Genomic DNA, 13,097 nt, shown 5'->3' with positions numbered 1-13,097 from the left:
TATTCACAAGTCTGTACTCTGGTTATAAATTGGGCTCTAGAGATCCTGATTTTCTATATCCAGTTTGTGTTCCTTTTTGGATCACCTTTCTCAATTATTAATGGTTCACAATTCGAATTCAATTCTCGATAGATGTGGAAAATACTTTAATTTCTTCCCTTGGCTTAGCATGACCCCTCTACAGTACTAGTTGTGTCAGCTATAGTAATTTTACAAGCTCAACATTATATATGCTTTGGTTCAGGGAAAAGGATTAGATTACTGTTATCCTACTTAAAGTATATGTATTTATATGTATGTCGCCTCATATTTTACTCAAATTTTTTATATTTGCATGTGTACTGTGATGGTTTGAGCTAAATTGTGGTGTCGTTTTGTGTAGGAGTCACCTGGAAGCGAAGTGGAACAAAAGGGCAAGAGTTGGAGCAAAAAAAGAAGAAAGGAGAAAATTGCCCAGGCTAGCGCCCAAGCCAGCGCGACTCGCTGCCTGGGGCGCAGATAACAGGCGCGGATGTTTTGTGACTTTCCGCTTTGGGCAGGGCCAGTGAGACGCGTTGCCCTGGACACTGAGTCATGATTTTCCTACTTTGTTCAGGACTTGGTTTTGACGGTCTTACACGACCACAACTCGTATAAAAGGAATTCTAAACCTAATTTGGGAGGGGAGACGCCACTTTGAGAGCACAATACACGCGAGGAACACTCGAGAGTAAGGATTAGCAATTTAAACAGTGTGAAATCAAACCCGTTGGACTCCACTATACTCATGTTGCGCAATATCTCATGGCAAAGGTCTAAAAAATCCTGGGGGTCCTCAGAAAGTGTACCACCAACTCGAGAGGGAAACAACTTAGTGAACTTGTTCAACCTCTTTAGCCCCTCAACTGATATCGCGAGTCTCTCCCCGGATTGTGTAGCAACAACAGACTGAGCTGCCCTAACCGGTAGAACTGCTGAGTTCTGATTCCCGTGAGCCATCTGATCTATAGTCTGAGTAGAATGAGTCTAGGCTCATTTCCCAGCCTGAGAGACTACTGGTGCCATAGAAAACACACTGGTCTGGGCCACACTCTCCATAAGACCAACCAAGCGGACAAGGGCATCCTGAAGCACTAGGGTGATAATGAACTATAACGACCCGGTCGGTCGTTTTGAGAGTTAGTGTCCTGTTCAATGACTTAAGATCTCGAGCAGCTTTGTATTATGTATTATGACGTGCGTGTGTGGATGAGTTCGGATTTTGTATTTTTGGAAGAAGGATTCTTGCTTTAAAAGCTTAAGTGGTAAGAGTTGACCGGAGTTTGACTTTTTTGGAGGTCCGTAGATTAATTTGATGCATTTCGGCGAAAATTTAAAAGTTGAAGGTTTGGAAGGTTAAGAGGTTTGACCGGGAGTTGACTTTGTTGATATCGAGTTTGGATTTTGATTCCGTGAGTTGGTATAGCTCCTTTGTGTCATTTGAAACTTACATGCAAAATTTGACGTCATTCCTGATTGATTTGATATGATTCCACGCGAGTTGTAGAAGTTGAAAGCTCATAAGTTCATTAATTTCGATTGGAGGTGCGATTCATAGTTTTGATGTTGTTTGAGGTGATTTGAGTCCTCGAGCAGGTCCACGTTATGTTATGGAACTTGTTGGTATATTTCGGCGGGGTCCTGGGACGTTCGCGTAGCATGTTTTTATGGCTGACCATTTTCCTTCTTCGCATTCGCAATGAGTGGCTTAAGATCGCATAAGTGTGAGTTTTTCTTCATCACGTTCGCATTTGTTGTTTTGCGATCACGTAGTGTGAGACCATGCTGGTGAGGAAAATTTTATTGTTCTTCGCGTCATATGGTTCGCAATCGCGTAAGCGGAGGTCTCTGTCTACCGCGTTTGTTTTATTTCTTCCGTGTTTGCATAGTGCTGCTTGTGGGGCAGTGTCATTTCTTCTTCACGATCGCATGCATTATTTCGCGATCGTGTAGTGCATTTCTGGGGCAGCCATTGTTTCTTCTTCGCGATCGCATGTCTATTTCTGCGATCGCGACGTGCAAATGCATGGGCAACAAATATTAATTCCCAAATCGAGGGTTTTGTTCCATTTATCATCTTTTGAGCTAGAGACCTCGGATTTGAGCAATTTTTTAGGGTTCTTCACATGTTGGTTTGGGGTAAGTGTTCTCTACTCGGATTTGATTTTATTTCATGATTTCATCTTAATTTTTATCATTAAATTAGTGGTTTGAGTTGGGGGAAAATGGGAATTTTGTGAAAACTTTCAAAAATGTAAAATGATGATTGAAGGACTAGTTGATGTCGGAATTTGATAAATTTGGTATGGTGGACTCATATCAAAATGGGTGTTCGGAATTTATGAATTTTCTCGGGTTTCGAGGTGAGGCCTGGGGTAGAATTTTTGGGTTGGCTTTTTAGTTTTCATTAAAGATTGAAGCTTTATTATCCGGAATCATTTCCAATGATTTTTATTTATGATATTAAATTATATTGGTTAGATTTGAGCCGTCCGTAGGTTGTTTCATTCGAGAAGGTCATTTTAGAGTATTGGTCTAGCTTTTTTGAAGTAAGTGTCTCGCCTAACTTTGTGTGAGGAAACTACTCCTTAGCATTTGAGTCGTTTGTGCTATTATGTCATGTGAAAGCCGTGTACGCGAGGTGACGAGTACGTACCCAGGCTTATATGTGAAGAATTGACCGGCTTAGACTCTTAGGCTTCTTTCATGTACTTATTTGCAATTGTTAGCACATATTATATCTTTTATTCATCATGTCTACTATCACATGCTTTATTTGAAGTTGTCGTTACATGTCACATTCTTTACTTGTCGAGTTTGATCTTATATGCTTTATTGGGAGTTGTTACCTCTTTTATTATTATGTGACTTCCTTTATTGTTGAGTTATTCTTAATTGGAATTGTTGTAACATGATATCTTTTTGTTGCCGGGTTACTCTCATGCATTTAGACGTAGCTGCTAGTTCATGTCATTTCCTTCATTGTTAGCACTAGAATTCAGAGTTACCATTTCATGGAAATACCTTTCCATTAAAGTACTATCACTATCGAGGTTATCCTTTAAAATTCACTGGAATTGAAGTAATCGAGAGTCATTAATCTATTCTAATCAAAGTTGTTTTTAAAAAGGGGTGTTGTTCCTTGTTGAGTTACTTTTCCGTCATTTTATTGTTATTATGATTCTATATATGTTGTGTTGAGATGTGGGCTATTTGTTGTGAAAATATTGATATGGTTGAATCCATGAAAAGTTTGTGGCCTACAGGCACTTGTGATACGAGTTGATATGTTGTGTTGTTGTGATTATAGCACATGTGGTTTGTTGTGTAATTTGGTTGTTGTTATGGTGAGTATAAGAGTGACATTTCAACATTGTTATTATGCGGGGCATAAGGGTGGAATCTCATTGTTGTTGACTGTACGGAGTGATACGGGTGGCTATTGCATTATTATCCTAGCGGAGTGATAAGAGTGGCTATTATACGGAGTGATGCGGATGGCTATAGGAGAGACAAGGGGGGTAAATGATAAATGTCAGGGCGAAATTATACGGGTGGCTACCGGAGAGATAAGGGTAGCAATGTCAGGGATGATGTGTGATGGTTGGAGACATTGTGTTGGTGATTTTCGTGTGATGGTGTGCTTTTCCTTGTTTTTGTCATACACATTGCATGACTTGCTTTGTTGTTTCGATGAGCTATTCGATGTCTTTGTTATTACTTGTTGACTTGGTCTGCACTAGTACATGATGTCGCCCAAACTCACACTATAAATATAGGCCGTGAGGCGGTTGAATCAATAATAAAAATCTAATGCAAGCCGGGGTCAATTCCACAGGGAGTTAGAATTTGGATTAGGTATACACCTAGTGTGAATGTATGATGTGCCTCAAATTAAACTTCCACATAATTGGTTGTTGTTTCTACTTCTATTGATTATGATAATGATTGGAATTGTAAAACTAAGAGATAATATTTTTGGTTTTGGTTGCTTTTCAAGTTTATAAAAGGTCTAGGGTCGTGACTTCCACCTAGGTGCTTACCTAACCGGTTATAAACTCTTGGGCAAGTTTGATTGGTCGGGGTTGTAATATAACAATCACACACAATTACCCACTCAATGCCTCCCGGTAGTTAGAGTGATTTTGCCCAATTTGGCTTTCTCTAGTCCAAATGTGTATTGCACCAAACAAGTGATAAATACTCAAGTCGGGTCTTACTATCTCTAGATTCAAGCCTTTATTTGGGGCTATCAATTTCTTGAGTGCACCCTAATTTCTTGTTAGCCAAGTTTTCCTAGACTTCATCTCTCTTTCTCAAGTAGAGACTAAGTTAAATAGGTATGAATCAATATTTGCAACCATTAATTCTTGAATTCAAGCAAGAACTAGGCTAAATATCACTAACCCAATCACAAAAAAACTCTAAATCAAACACCCATTAAGTACCCACACTAGGTTTGGGTCACAACCCTAGCTAGAAATTTAGCTACTCTTGGAAAATGCATAAATTAAAGAAGAAACTAAGATAAAATCCATAATAGATGATTAAGGGAAGAAAATCTAATGTTAAAATGCTAAACTAGTACAATATTACCCAATACAGTAAGTAAAAACGTCTCAGGTGCTCTCCCAAAACAAAACTTAACCTAAAAATGACAAAAAAAATCTATTTATACTAAGCTGAAAATATCTCACAAAATTGTCCCCGCGGAGGTTGTGCGGCTGCACAATTCTGTGTGCGGTCCACTCTGAGCTTGACTGGTCTACTGGGCCTTCTGCGATCTCATAAAAGTGGGATGTGGTCGCACTTCATATGATTGTGCGGCCCACACAATTATGAGTGCGCCCGCACTTGACATCATGCGGCCGCACAATAATGGTGCGGTCCGCACTTCTTCATAGCCCAAAATACAATTGTTTGAACTTCATCTATCGCGGCCGCACTAGAATTGTGCGGTCCGCATTTTGCCTGAAATTCTGTCAGAGGTCACCCTTAGGTTCTGCAGACGCACTCACTTTTGTGTGGTCCGCATTGTGCCCCTTTTAGCCTTGTTTTGGTCTTGTCCAAATTTACTCCTTCTTGAGTTAATTTTCATTTCTTTGGCTCATATTGCAACACTCTTGCAAGAAAGCAAATTTCATTAGTCACTAGTAAAAGAGTGCAAATAAGTAGTCAAAATCCCTACTTATCAACTCCCCCAAACTTAAGCTTTTGCTTGTCCTCAAGCAAATAAGGTAATTCCCACCTCCTCAAGACAAGAACTATTTCAGCTGGCTAAAGTGAATCAACCACACATCAGTTGGGACCAACAATTACCCACAACACGTATGAATTACCAACAATGCAATGAGTTGACTTTTTGAATACAATAGTTCTAATGTGACACTAGAGAATCAAGAGTTGACTTTATTCATCAAGGAAGTTCGCTCTTTCACGAAGGTCATTGTGGATCCCAAACTCCTCCGCTTCTACTCTCCTTTAGCATATCTCACTTTAGAATATAACACTTAATTCAAGGATTTGTGAAACGTTTGCTCATCTCTCTCAAAAGAATGTCACAAGTATGGCTTTAAGTACCATATGCTTGCCCCTCATGTAAATCACCACTAATGCAAGCTCACACAGCTTGAAATAATATAGGGCTTTTTCAGGATGTACTGAAGGCATTTTGGATCAATGTAGGAATTGATGGAATAAAATGGGTTCATCTTTCCTAAAGCACTCTATTTTCTCTTTTTGGCTCATGCTTTGTCGACTCTTTAAGTTAATTTCTTTTTCCTCAGGGGAACTAGAGAGACGTAACGTTGTCGCACCCCCTTTTCCCTCGCGGGGTTTGGGTTTCGACATTTATAGGGGAATAACTCGTTTCCTTTTGGGAATTGAGTATTTGATTTTGAAGAGTTGCCACCTAACAGATTAAGGTGTGTTAGTGCACCTAGAGCGATTAACTCATGTAACTAGTTTGCATTACCAGAGATTAGGGTAGGGGCTCGAAATAACCTTGAGGAGAAGGTGTTAGGCACTCCTCGCAGTCCACAATGGTGGGTGCCGACCGAACTTAAACTATGTGAATTAGTCAATTAACAAGTAAGCCCGTATTTGCAAATAAAGTAGTTTTCCCCATCTAAATGCATATATGATCAAGGAAGTTCAGATAATGAGAGTAAAAGAGGTTTGGACAGCTTACACACGTATATGTAAATAAAAGGGAAGTTTAGATAATTTAAACACATATAGAAATAGGGAAAGTGGATTCCTAAGTTGATTAGCCTACAGGATCAATCTGTGCAATGCCCGGTAATTCTCCTCAACTAGAGGGGCTACACGTGACATTAGTGCGCAAGTCATTATATCCTTCTACTACCCATTACCTTCCCCTTAATGTTATATAAGCGAGTTTGATTAACGACCTCTAAGCGTGCTGCTACCCATCCCTTCCTTGTGGTCCTGGAGGAGCTTAGGACCTATAAATCTGGGTAGTTCTAGACAAACCTAAGGCATTTAAAAGGCAAAAATCTAGGCGACAAACAAATAACATGTAGGACAAGCAAATAGGGAAAAAGTAGTTAAAAGCTCATGTTTACCTCCTCATGTATATAGGCAAATAGACAGCACGTCTCAAAGAACTGATTTTGAAGAAGTTCAGAAAGCCTAGGAATATGATATCTACATGAATGTTACAGATACAGGATATGCAATGTTTGTTTTAAGGGAAGTGACAGAATCCTAACAAGTTTGCCTACTGGTTTTATAGTCTGTTAAGCCTGAATAATTTCACTCATAAATAGAACTGGATTTCACAGTTATTTAATGGTCTAAGGCTTGCCTAGGTGTGTGTCTATATGCAGTCATCATCTGGGAATTAATTAAACAACTTGAAATGAGTTAATCCTATAGGCATGCAGATCTAAGTGACAAAGACTGATTTTAGGCATGCTGACAATAGAACATGATATCTATGTGTTTGGACCGTTTTTAAACCCTTTTGTAGACAGCTATTGATTTGATAGAAATAGAAATGGTTCAAACATATGCAAATAGAGTTCCTAGAGAACATGGTATCTAATGCATATAGGAGATGACTACTTTTATTAAGGCAGTATTATTAACCTAATAGCAGGATCTCTAAGTGAAACTACTTATGCAAAATCAAAGCTAGAATAGAGATATATGACATGTAGTATGCTGAAGCAATAAACGAGAATACCCTAAGAACAGGATATCTAGTGTGCAGGTTTAACATGGTTAGAATGTAAATAGACACACAAGTCCTAGAACATGATTTCTAGTGCAGATTTGCATAATGGAAAGCCTAAAATCATGATTTCTACCCAGCATTACCCCACAGTACCATACAGATACCCTCCCGTTTCACTAGTGATCGCATCCTACTCTGCATTACTATTGAGTAGCGAGAGAGAGTCGGAGCAGCTTTTACCTGATTTTGGGTCGGGATCGATTTTCACAGAGAGCTAGAATTTGGAATCGAGTATCTATCTAGTTTAGGATTGCGTATGTGTTCCAAATTACACTTCTAATTATTTTTGGGGTTTTCGTTTTACTTCTACCATTATCAACTACAAATGGTAAATGCAGCTAGACTAAGCTAAGAGTTAAACTAAAAAGGGTTGTTCAAATGGTTTAAAAGGCACTATGGTAATGACTTTCACCTAGGTGGTTAATTGACTGGTAATTGAATCTAAGACACGATTGACATAATTAGGTAGTATGATATAACCGTTGCACTATTTTACCCACTATACACCTCTCGGCGGTTCGAGTAATTTTGCCCAAATTGACTTTCTCAAAACCAATTGGGTATGCAAATTTGCACAAGCAACTAGGTTTCAAGTCGGGTATTACTCTCTCGAGGTTTAACCCTTTAATTGGGGCTATCAATCTCTTGAGTACGCCCCAATTCCTTGTTGGACCAATTTCGAAGTCTTGGGCTCTCTTTCTCAAGAAGAACCCAAGTCAACTAAACACAAACTAGTGTTTGCAACCACTAATTCAGAAATTAACCATGAAATATGCCCAATTATCAAACACCCATAGTCAATTTAGCCCTAAAATACAAGACCCATCAATTACCCACACTAGGGTTGAGCCACAACCCTAGCTTATGGGTCTAGCTACTCATAAATAAAGAAGAAAAGCAAGAAATAGATGAATAACAACTCATATTAATTAATTGCTAAGCTAAATAACAAGATTCAATGATGAAAAGTAGATAAAAGTGCCCAAAAAAGCTAAGAATCTCGAACCCACGAGTGCAACTGCTTAATTACAATATCTGATACCCTAAAAATGGGAAAAGAAGCTATTTATGCTAAGCTAAAAATTCTGGACAAAAATGCCCCTGCGGGGTTAGCGCGGACCACACAAAATGGAGTGCGGCCGCACTAGGGCTCTTGAATTCAAAATTCAACTCTCTGAACTCAAGCAATGCAGACCGCACAGAACGGACTGTGGCCGAGGAGGCTTCTAGTGCGGTCCGCACAAAATGGACTGCGGACCGTATTGGCTTGAAACTTCAAAACTAGAATCTCTCTGATTCTTGGGTCTGCGGACCGCACTAAGTCAAGTGCGGCCGCATTAACTTCAGTGCGGACCGCACAAAACGTAGTGCAGCCGCATTGACTTTGTGCCTGAATGTCAACCTCTATGAATCCCCTAGTGTGGACCGCATAGAATGGTGTGCGCCCGCAGTGGCCTGTTTTGCCTGAGCTTTGTCTTGTCTTGGGACTTGTGTAAGTTTCACTCGTTTTTGAGCTGATCTTTGATATTTTGTCACTTTGTTGATCAAACCTGCAATCGGGCACAACTTATGATCCTTTTGGGACTATTTAGTATGAATTTCTAATCAAAGCATAAGCAAGCAAGAGTATAAAATGTGTTAAAATCCCTAGTTATCAACTCCCCCAAACTTAAGTTTTTGCTTGTCCTCAAGCAAATAAAATAAGATCCACCCCTTAAGGGAAAATCTAAGAAATTTTTAGCTGACCTAAAGTAACCTCATCTAGCATCAGTTGGGACTAACAATTGCCCTCAATACAAATGAATCGTTAACAACTTTTACTTCTTGAAACACCGTGGATTAAGTGCGACACAAGAGCATCAAGAATTGACTCAACACATCAAAGAACTCTTTTCTATTACTTCGGTCATTGTGGGACCCAAACTTACATATACTCAACTCTCCCTAAGAAAACCTCACCTTTAGAATAGTGGTACTCAAAACGAGGTTAATGGAAGTTCACTCATCTCTCTCAAGAAAAAAGTCACAAGTCCTGCTCTAGGTACCATATGTTTGCCCCTTATGTGAGTATCCACTAATGTAAGCTTCATTCAACTCAAGATCATATAGGGCTTTTGTGGGGACATTGTAAAGGCTTTTGGTTCAGGGTAGGAAATGTTTTGGTCTAAGTAGGTTCCATCTTCCCTTAAGCACTTCTTTTGATTCATTTGGCATCCATTCACTTGACTCTTTGAGTCATTTCACTTCTTTCTAAGGGGTTAGAGAGACACACTGTCACTCTTTATTATGTATTTCAAACCTTTTATCCTTTTTCAACTTTCCACACCTTTCTTTCTTTTGAATCCCATTTTGTTCTTTTTCATATTAAACATTCTATTTGTCGTTTTGCTTTTCTTTCTTTTTCATTGCCTTTTCTTTTCTTCATTTTTGTGCCTTTTTACCACTTTATTGCACTCATCGTCTCTCCCCCCAAACTTATACTTTTGCCATGTGCTAAAGGAAAGATCGAGTGCCAAGAGGGGGTATCTTTTAGAACGGGTATAGGCTTGTATTATGGTTCTTGAAGGAAAAAGGTTTAAGGCTCAAAAGGGTTGACTAGGGATCTTATCATTGGTAGGTTATGGGTGTGTTCAACTATCATTTGGACCAAGGAGAGCCTATAATCATGTCTCAAGTGAGAATTCACTTAGTATTTTGCCTCAACAAACATTCAGGGCAAGTTCTAGACCAATGGCTCGGGACTTGGAGTTGCAATGCGATTACTCACCACACAAGCTATGGGATTGCTAAAAACGTAGAGTCGGGGACCCATAACGACCTTAGATAAGATTTGAGCACACAATGGTCCCGAAAACCACTTGATGACTGTCAGTCAACACAAGAGTATCAAGGTCACTACTTTCACCATACTAAACACAACAATTTGTTTTTGACCATAAGATCAAAGGCAAATGTGCTAGGCCCAAGTGAAGCTTTGCTTGAGGCACCCTTAACTACTAACTAATAAAAACGAAAAGAAAAACGAACTCAAACCCTTAAGAAGGTTGTCACGCCATCCATCATTGAGAAGAGCTACCCAGTTCACACAACACTCCACCTTTGGAAAGAACCGTGACATTAAGAAAACCAAAAGTCTTATTGCAAACTTGAGAAACAAGAAGCTATGAATCACAAATAAGAAGCTAAGAACGAAAAAATTGTGAAAAGTAGAATGAATATATACAAGAGGGGATTTGAATATACAATAGATAGGATGGATATGTACAATGTAACATAACTTTATATACAGACCCAAAGTAAAATAAAAGTGCGATAAATGTACGAAATGTTAAAATTATATACAACCCAAAGATGAAAAATCAAGAAAGCATAACAAAGTATCAAATATATATACAATCATCAGAATGAATGGGCCTACCCCCTCAAATGAAAGCTGGCATTGTCCCTAATGCCAACTAAACCAAATAAAGCATCAAAAAGAGATAGGAAAAAGGATATAGGGACTCCCTATGGCCTGTCTGTTTGCATAGGCTCTGAGTGGTCCCAGGGTCCTCATTGTGCTCGGGAACCTTAGACTGGTTCCCGGTGTCCTGCTACTCTGCTACTGCTAGGACCTGGGCCTGGACCTGGACTGGCTCCTAAAGTGCATCCTGAGGCTGACTGGAGGAAGCCTCCGGTGGGTCGGCCAACTAGATGACTACATCATCCGCTCTAGGAATCATCCTCTTCCTCTTGGGAGGCCTTTGTGACTGCTCTGACTGGGAATGAGCTGCGGGTACTGGGTCCTGGAGCAGTAAGTCTAAAGGCAGCTGATCTGCCTTCAATCGTCAACATCAGCTCTCGCCACCTTCACGGACTTCTTGGATGCCCGTGTCTTCCTCAGTTTCCTATGTTCCCGAGCAATCTCTTTGAGATCCTTGCTATGTGAATCAACTGCCTCAGTCAGTACCTTCTAAGTGTCGAGGATTTTCTTTTGGTTGTCTAAAATCTCTTTCAAAGCATCCTAAATAGACTGGGAAACCTGTAGGACTAGGGGTGCCGACTGAGCCTCTACCGTGGTAGTCAGGATGGACAACTTGGATGAGGCAGTATGCATCCAGTTGTTGATACTCAGAAGTGCCTGGCTTAGTTGGTGGGCAGTAATAGGATGGGCCCGGGAAGATGGAATCTCCGGGTCCGCTGAGGTGGATGGACCAGGAGGGGCAACAGTGGAAGTAGATGCAGGCTCAGCTGGAGTCACTACCATAACTGGCTCTTCAGATTGGCCAGTTGGAGCAGTAACTGTACTCTTGAAGTTCTTGCTCTTGGGGTTGTCATCCCCCTGCATGCTGTACCAGATGAAAAGGGCCTTCGCTTTGACTTTGATGTCGAAGGGCCTCTTCTCCACTTATAGGTCCCGGAAGTACATAGTGAGGAAACTGGGGAACGGGTAGTTACTGTCATGCTCGACACCCACAATATTAATAATCCGAGACATCACATTCCCCACATTGATTGGGTACCCCCGCCATGATCGAAGCCGCTAACACAGCCCGGTGGAGAGAGGGGAGTTGTCATGTGTTGTGGGGTCTAACCTGCTACATACAAAGGTCTCCCACCCTCGTGCCTCAAAGTTCAAACTCCATCTCAAGATCTTGACTCCAGCAGTCAACCAGTCTGGGGTGGTACCTGGGATTGCTAGGTACTGTGCTAGCCAGGGACGAACCTCCTCGCCCATTTCCATCTTTGCCATGTACAGGGTCTCATCCTCATCATTAAACCCAAGATAGTCATTGATTGTCTTCCCGTCAAACAACACCTTCAGATTTCGAACCTTGGTCACTTTGGAGCCCTTTTTTATGTGGGCTACGTTGCTGTAAAATTCCTTGAACAAGTGTTCGTTTGCATCCACACACTCGTCTAGAAAATGTTCCCAGCCCACTCTTGTCCTAAACTGCCTCCTCACGTTGGGGTTGTGTGGTAGCAAGTCTCTATCAATAAAACTCCTCTCCGGGATTAACTTCCTTACCGGCCACCATTCCCGGAACTTGTGGTACGCTACCTCACTAACAAACCAGTCCTGCCATACCTCCGGCTTCCTAGTTCGGGCAATACCCCCCATTTGTGGTTCACCTCCTTCTCCTACTTCTTCATCTCTCCCTGCTCCCTCCTCATCACCTACTGCACCCTCTCCAGATAATGAAGCTATAGGAGAGGTGAAGTATTCCCCACTACCATCACCTGAGCCCTCAGATGACCCAAAAGAGATGTTCACTAATGCTTGGGCAATGGGGGATGCTGGAGGTGTATCTCTCAGTATATGCCTCTCTAGCCAGTCAGGGATGTATTCTGGCATAGAGTCCGAAAAAATCTCCTGGGAAGGCTCGTACTCACTCCCCGACATGTCAATGGCTCTGTCAGCAGCTTTTATCGCTTTCCTCATGTTCTTGATGTTTTGCCTAGCTTGGGGAGTGAGTCTTATCATTTTCTGCTTCCCTCCCGGGGAAGATTACCTCTGCCAGGTTGTTTAGATCCTTTGCCTCGTTGTTGTACCATTGTCTGCAAACACAATTCAAATGACTTTGTTAGTATCAATAGCAGCAGGCAAGAAACAGAATTGCAGATAGAAGAAAAGAGTTGCAGACATGTTGCAGAAGGTACCCAGTGCGGACCGCACAAAGTGGTGTGTGGCCGCACAGGGGCCAATGTGGACCGCACAAAATGGCCATGCGGTCCGCACACCCTCTGTATCCAGACTACCCACCCTCTGTATCCAAGTAGTGCGGACCGCACAAAATGTAGTGCGGCCACGCTGGGGCCAGTGCAGTCCGCACAAAAT

Source organism: Nicotiana tabacum, chromosome 21 (assembly GCF_000715075.1).
Source record: "Nicotiana tabacum cultivar K326 chromosome 21, ASM71507v2, whole genome shotgun sequence".
Lineage (NCBI taxonomy): Eukaryota > Viridiplantae > Streptophyta > Magnoliopsida > Solanales > Solanaceae > Nicotiana > Nicotiana tabacum.
This window is presented reverse-complemented; position numbering follows the sequence as displayed.